This window comes from Symphalangus syndactylus, chromosome 4 (genome assembly GCF_028878055.3).
Source record: "Symphalangus syndactylus isolate Jambi chromosome 4, NHGRI_mSymSyn1-v2.1_pri, whole genome shotgun sequence".
In the NCBI taxonomy this organism is placed as follows: domain Eukaryota; kingdom Metazoa; phylum Chordata; class Mammalia; order Primates; family Hylobatidae; genus Symphalangus; species Symphalangus syndactylus.
This window is the reverse complement of record NC_072426.2, coordinates 162,512,836-162,520,469: the sequence shown is the minus strand read 5'-3', so window position 1 is coordinate 162,520,469 and position 7,634 is coordinate 162,512,836. Positions and strand designations below refer to the sequence as shown.

The following is a 7,634-nucleotide window of genomic DNA, read 5'->3' as shown; positions in this document are numbered from 1 at the left end:
GTATAGGTCAGGAACACTTTGATAACAAGATTTGGTCTACTAAGGAATCCGGCTTGATAGCTAAACACTTTAGACCACAAAGTTAGCATCATGTTACATACTTCTTACATCTGTTAAAATAAGCCAATGTGAAACTAAGAAAGCATTGCTAACTCTGCTTTAGTGCCTAAGGTATCACAGCATCACTTAGAAGTAGACAGAAATCTTAACTTCTCCTTATAGTAGTTGTTGTCATGCCATACAGACTATTTAATGTTAACGAAAGTGAAGAAAAACATCCTTGAAAATATATTCTCAGAGGAACTGTAGAGTACCAAAGAGGTAAGTCATCCCTCAGCTGGAGGCTGGTCTACTTTTCCATGCGTGATGTGTCGTCATCTCCTTTGAGGGGCGGCATTTCTTCAGTTACAGCTGCACTGGTATCATCAGCAGTAGGGTCATCTTCATCAATACCCAGACCAAGTTTGTTCATCCTGTAGGTCCTGTTAGCATGTGTCTGGGGATCTTCCAGCCTGAAGTCGGAAGACAGGAGAGCAGTTTCATAAAGCAAGATGACAAGATCCTTCACAGACTTGTCATTCCTATCAGCCTCTGCCTTTTTCCTTAAGGTGTCAATAAAGGAATGGTCAGGGTTTATCTCCAGGTGCTTCTTTGCTGCCATGTAAACCCATTGTTGAATTGTCTCTCAGGGCTTGAGCTTTCATGATTCTCTCCCTGTTTGCTGTCCAGCCATATGTGCTTGTGACAATACAACATGGAGACGTCACCAATTGGTTTGACACAATCACCTTTTCAACTCTTTTCTCCAATATGTCTTTCACGATTTTTCAGAGGTTCTCAAAATTTGTTTGTTTGTTTTTCCTCTTCCTGTTTCTTTTTCTCTTCTTCATCCTCTGGAAGTTCCAAGCCCTCTTTGCTGACTGACACTAAAGTCTTCCCCTCAAATTCCTTCAGCTGCTGGACACAGTACTCATCAATGGGCTCGATCGTATAGATCACTTCCAAGCCATGTTTCCAAAGACATTCCACAAAGGCTTAGTTACCTACCTGGTCCTTGGTCTCACCTGTGATAGAATAGATATGTGTCTGGTTTTCCTTCATTCTGGTGCAGTAGTTCTGGAGAGAAACCATCTCATCACAGAGGCAGATGTGTAGTATCTTAGCAGCTCTGAAAGCTTCTTCTGATTTTGAGAGTCTCCGTGTATTCCAAGCTTTATGTTTTTTAGAGAACTGCTCATAGAACTTCTTGTACCTCTCTTTACCTTCTGCCAGTTCAGTAAAGAGTTCTAAGCATTTTTTGACCTAATTATTCCTGATAACTTTCAAAATTTTGCTTCATTGCAACATCTCATGGGAAATATTTAGAGGGAGATCCTCCGAGTCTACCACCCCTCTGATGAAGTTCAGATATTCAAGGATTAGCTCCTCACAGTTATCCATGATGAGATCTCTGCATGCAGACAATTTGATGTTGTTCTTTTTCTTTCTGGTTTCCAACAGCTCGAAAGGAGCACGTCGTGGGACAAATAGAAAGGCTCTGAATTCCAACTGTCCTTCAACTGAAAAATGTTTCATTGCCAAGTAATCTTCCCAGTTATTGGTCAAGCTCTTGTAGAATTCTCTATATTCCTAATTAGTAATGTCATCAGGATATCTGGTCCAGATAGGCTTTGTTTTGTTGAGTTCTTCTTGATTGATGTACTTTTCCTTAATCTTCTTCTTCTTGGCACCATCCTTCTTTTCTTCTTCTTCTTCATCAGAACCAACATCTTCAATTTCAGGTTTGTCTTCAGACTCTTTCTCTTCTTTTTCCTTTTCTTCTTCTTTGTCTTCCTTTTCTTCAGCCTCATCATCGCTGACTTCTTTATCATGTTTCTTCTCCACAAAAAGAGTGATGGGATATCCAATAAACTGATAATGTTTCTTCACAATCTTTATTCTTCGTTCCTCCAAGTACTCTGTTTGGTCTTCTTTTAGCTGTAGGATAACCTTTGTTCCATGACCCATAGGTTCACCTGTGTCTGTCCTCACTGTGAATGATCCCCTTGCTGAGGACTCCCAGGCGTACTGTTCATCATCGTTATGTTTGGTGATCACTGTTACTTTCTCAGCAACCGAATAAGCAGAATAAAAACCAACACTGAACTGGCCAGTCATAGAGATATCTGCACCAGCCTGCAAAGCTGCCATGAACACTTTGGTCTCGGACTTGGTGATAGTTCTAAGGTTATTGATCAAGTCAGCCTGGTCATTCCAATTCCAGTATCCACAATAGTGAGTGTTCGATCTTGTTTGTTTGGTATAAGGCTAATATGCAGCTCTTTCCCAGAGTCTAATTTACTGGGATCCGTCAAGCTTTCATACCAGATTTTATCCAATGCATCTGATAAATTTGAAATGAGCTCTCCCAGAAAGATCTCTTTGTTCAAGTAGAAAGTATTGACGATCAATGACATCAACTGGGCAATTTCTGCCTGAAAGGTGAACGTCTCAACCTCCTCCTCCTCCATTGGCTGGTCTTGGGGCTGCGTTTCCTCAGGCATCTTGGCTAAGGGACCACACGGGCTCCATAGTGCAGCAGCACCAGGACGCTGAAGCAACTCTAAATATCAATAGCACTTCTATACACAAATAACAACTTCACTGAAAAAGAAATCAAGAAAACAATCCCATTTATGATAACATTAAAAACAAAATAGTTGGAATAAATTTAACCAAGGAGGTAAAGATCTGTAGGCTAAAAAATACAAAACATTAATGACATAGATTGAAGAAGACATAAATAAATGGAAAGATATCTAATGTTTATTTATCAGAATAATTGATATTGTTAAAATGTTTATACCGCCCAAAGCAATATGGATTAATGCAATCCTTATCAAAATCTCAATGGTATTCTTCACAGAAATAGCAAAAACAACCTTAAAATTTATACAGAACCACAAAAATCCCTGAATAGCCAAAGCAATACTGAGAAAGAAAGGCAGTTATCACACAACTCTATTTAAAATTATATTATAAAGCTACAGTAATCAAAGCAATGTGATATTAGCATAAAAACAGACACATAGGCCAATGGAACAGAATACAGAGCCCAGAAGTAAATCCAAATATATATAGTCAACTAATTTTTGACAAGAACTCCAAGAGGATACAATGAGGGAAGAAGAGTCATTTCAAAATACAGTGCTGGAAGGCCAGGCACGGTGGCTGAAGCCTGTAATCCCAGCACTTTGGGAGGCCGAGGTGGGCGGATCACGAAGTCAGGAGTTCCAGACCAGCCTGGCCAACATAATGAAACCCCTTCTCTACTAAAAAAAATACAAAAATTAGCTGGGCATGGTGGTAGGCACCTATAGTCCCAGCTACTTGGGAGGCTGAGGCAGGAGAACTGCTTGAATGCAGGAGTTGGAAGTTGCAGTGAGCTGAGATTGTGCCACTGCACTCCAGCCTGGGCAACACAGAGAAACTCTGTCTCAAAAAAAAAAAAAAAAAAAAATATGGTGTTGGAAAAACTGTATTTCCACATGCAAATGAATAAAACTGGATGCTTATCTTACTCCATTCACAAAAATCAACTCAAAATGAAAAAAAGACCTAAATGGAAGACCAGAAATTATAAAACTCCTAGAAGAGAACATAGGGGAAAGTGGCAATAATTTTTTGGACATCACAATTAAAGCCCAGGCTACAAAAGCAAAAATAAGCAAATGGGGCTACATCAAACTAAAAATTTTCTGCACAGCAAAGGAAGCAATCAACAAAGCCTGGAGGCAAATGACAGAGGTGTAGAAGATATTTGCAAACTGCATATTTGATAATGTGTTAATATCCTAAATTTAAAAAATAACTCTTACAACCCAATAGCAGAAAAACAAATAACATGATTAAAAATTGGGCAAAAAATGGGACAGTTCTCCAAAGACATAAAATTGGTCAACAGGTATATGTAAATGTGCTCAATATCATTAATCATCAGTAAAATGCAAATTAAAACCACAGTGAGATACCACCTTATACCCGTAAGCATGGTTGTTATCAAACAGGCAAGAGCTAACGTGTGCTGTCAAGAGTGCAGAGAAAAGGGAAGCCTGGCACACTTTTGGTGGGAATGTAGATTGGTGCAGCTCTTATGGAAAACAGTATGGAGGTTACCATATGACCCAGCAATCCCTCTTCTGAGTCTCTAGGCAAAGGAGATGAACTCACCCTCCTGTAAAGATACCTGCACTTCCCTCTTCATTGCAGCATCATTTGCAACTGTCAAGATACAGAAACAACCTAAGTGTGTGTTAATGGACCAATGGGTAAAGAAAATGTGGCACGTATGTACAATGGAATAACATCTGGCCTGAAAAAAGGGAGATCGTGCCATTTCCCACAACATGGATGGAACTGGAGGGCATCCTGCTAAGTGAAATAAGCCAGACACAGAAGGAAAATACTGTGTGCTCTCAGTTATACGTGAAGTCTATGAAACGATAAATCGGAAAGGTCAAATATGCAGAGGGAGAGAGAATACAACCGTGGTTACCAGTGTGAGAATTTGAAGAGAAAGGAAATGGGGAGATGTAGGTCTAAGGACACAAAGTGGTAGACACAGAGGATGAACAGATGTGTTGGATGGACGAGGGTAGAGTTTTCGTGGACAACGTGAGGATTACAGTTAACACAATTGCATGATATTTGTAGATTTTAGCTGCTTTTGTTACACACAAAAAAGTAACTGTGAGATGGTAGATATGTTAATTTGCTTCACCATAGTAACCATTTTACTATCTATATGTATCTATAATATGTCTCAAACCTCAAATATGTACAATACAATTTATTAAAAACAAGACAAAATATAAACAAGGTAAAAGAAACATGGCTAGTGATTGGTATATGCAACTTCTTTCAAAAAATCTTGGAAGATAATTAGCAACAAATGTTCTGAATGTACAAAACATTGCTTTAATTTACAGCACCATAAATGCCCTAAATTAAGAAAATGCCTTTATCTTCTATTCCTCTTACATTAGAAGATGTTATAGATGGTGGTAATAATAAGACTGTCTTGTTTTTCTAAAGCTCTTTATAGTTTTCAAGGCACTTTCAGAAATTGTGATTTCTTCTTCACAATAAGCCTTTAAGGTAGGTCTTGCAGACAGTACATGGTAATTACGGTGCAGACTTATCTCAGAACTCCGAAATAACAGGAAGTGCAATTGCTGTGAGAGAGTAAAACCTAATCGCTAAGTTATAAAAAGACACAACATCTCCTAGGCCCAAAGTATCAGCTTCCTAACTACATATTAACCATTGATAATAACATATATGTTAGGAAACAAAGAAACAAAACCCAGAATTTCAACTGACGGTGGCCTAAATGATAAAGCCATTTAATGGTCTCTCAGGGCAAGCTGTTCAGACGTTCCAGGGCTAAGGGTGGCTCAGCAATGCCACCAAAACCCAGGTTCCTTCTCAATTTCTACTGCATCATCTTAAGTGTGTTGGCTTGATTTCTTGCACCCTAAAATGGTGGCACTGCTGCAAGCCCAGTCTCATGTCTCCAGTAAAGATAGGAAGAAGGGAGAAGGAATGGCCCCAGCTGTCCCTTCTGTCAGGAATGCAGAGGTTTCCCTCGAAGGGCCCAGCAGTCTTCAGTTGGTCTACTATTGACCAGAACTACCAAAAAGCCATCCCCAGCTTCAAGAGGGACTAGAAAGCAGGCATTAGCTCTCTACTTGGAGGAGACAAGGAAGAATGAGATTGGCATTGGGCATTGTCTCAGCCAGCCGAGAGTGTCTGTGGCAGCTTGTAAGGAGAAGGCCGACAAGCAGAGCACATAGCTCCGAGAAGCCACACCCCATAATGTGTGCTCCGCTGTGGGCAGTGAGGGGCTGGAGGATGGGGCATTCTGCAGAGTGAGAATCTGGCTGGGGCATCTGGTAAACCGTCACCCAGGAGTAGCCACTTCTCTTCGCTGTCATTCCACACACACCAAAAAGCCTTTTTGGTTCAAGTTCAAGCTTCTCAGGAAACTTGAAACAATGATGTAGATGTCTATGTAAGAACAAGCTAAAATGTTGAAAATAAATCAATCATCAGCTTAGCTTATCTATCCTGTGAATTTAGTTTTAAGAAGTCCAATTTTTTTACTCTGATTTTTAAAAATTGTATTTGTCTGCTGCCATTGTCTGATTTCTGGACTTGCAAAACTGAGGACCAAATCATGAACCATGTTATATTTGCCAAGAAAATGAGCTTGCTCAAATTACATGGGTTAGGGTCTACATGAATCCATTCCACATTTGAATTATATCAGGCATGTCTTTTACTAGCTGGCCTGTCTCTTCCAAATTTTAACAGAAATAATTGTGCCCATTTTGTCAATGAGAAAATGGGTTCAAAAAAGTTTAGGTCTTGTTTCACACATTCAGTGAGGTACACAGGGCATAAACACAGGTCCTCCATGTCTCCAGGAAAATACCCACCTTAAAATTCCAAGAGAACCCTTTTTGGTATCCATTTTCCCTCTGCACCTGCTTTCTCTTTAGCTCTGACAGGAACTGAAGTATCCTTTAGCCTCCAGGTATAACGAGTGCGGAAGGACTAGAGCGTACAGCAATGGGAGGGGATTGGTGCAAACAGCGACATTGCAATATTGAGTAAGATGACCTGTGCTAGTTAAAAACCATCCCAGAGAGGCAATGGCAACCCCGCAGCATGGAGGGAACAAGCAGAGAGCCCACAGTCATCAGTCATCATATTTGAACCAAAGATGGGATGGACCTCCAGGCTGCTTAGCTTCACCCCCAGGCTGCTTAGCTTCACCCCCCAGGCTGCTTAGCTTCACCCCCAGGCTGCTTAGATTCTTGGTCACTTAGGGTTTTATGCATGGAGGCTTCTCTGTCATCAACATAATAATATTCTAAAATGACCAGTAATACACATAAATATATGCAGTGTTACATTTTATATTTTGTTATATTCTATAATAGAACTAAAATGCTGTAGTGTCCTTTTACTACATCAAGTGTTATCATGGAGGCTATTTAGGTGTCGATTTCAGGACACTGAATTTCTAAGGCTGTTACTAGAGCTGAAAGAGGAGTATTTTCACAAATCAGAAAGGTGCTAAAGTTTTAGTTCTGAATATGTGTCTTAGCAATAATAATGCAATTTTTAATATCCAAAGGCGTCTATTGGAGCAAGTCTTGATCATTAGAGTCAGATTCAGCCCTGCAATCCCTGTGCACAGAGATAATCACATTTCTACAAGTCATTCATTTACTTCACAAATATTTATTAAGCATCTACTATGTGCCAGGCATGATTCTGGTCACTAAGGACCCCGTGGAGAAGATGGGAGACCAGGCTACTGCTTTCCTGGAGCTTTTGTATGGAGGAGATGCTAAACAAATCAGTAGATAAACAGGGGAAATTCAGGCAGTAATATGTACTAAGGAAGATGATGGCGCAGGCATGAGGGAGAGATTCTTCAGCAGTGGACCCTATGAAGAACTTTCAGAGGAAGCGACATGAAAGCTGGGACTGGCAAGAGTCAGTCACACAAAAAACCTGTGGGAAGACACTCCTGGAAGCTGTAGTTACAACCTTGCAGCTATGGAAATCTGTCAGTCAGTGTT

General features: G+C 40.1%; 1 pseudogene; it reads right to left on the bottom strand.

Annotated features, from left to right (window-relative positions):
* Window positions 1-332: 332 nt before the first annotated feature.
* On the bottom strand, window positions 333-2,582 carry LOC129480369 (heat shock protein HSP 90-alpha-like; annotated as a pseudogene).
* Between the last annotated feature and the right edge of the window lie 5,052 nt (window positions 2,583-7,634).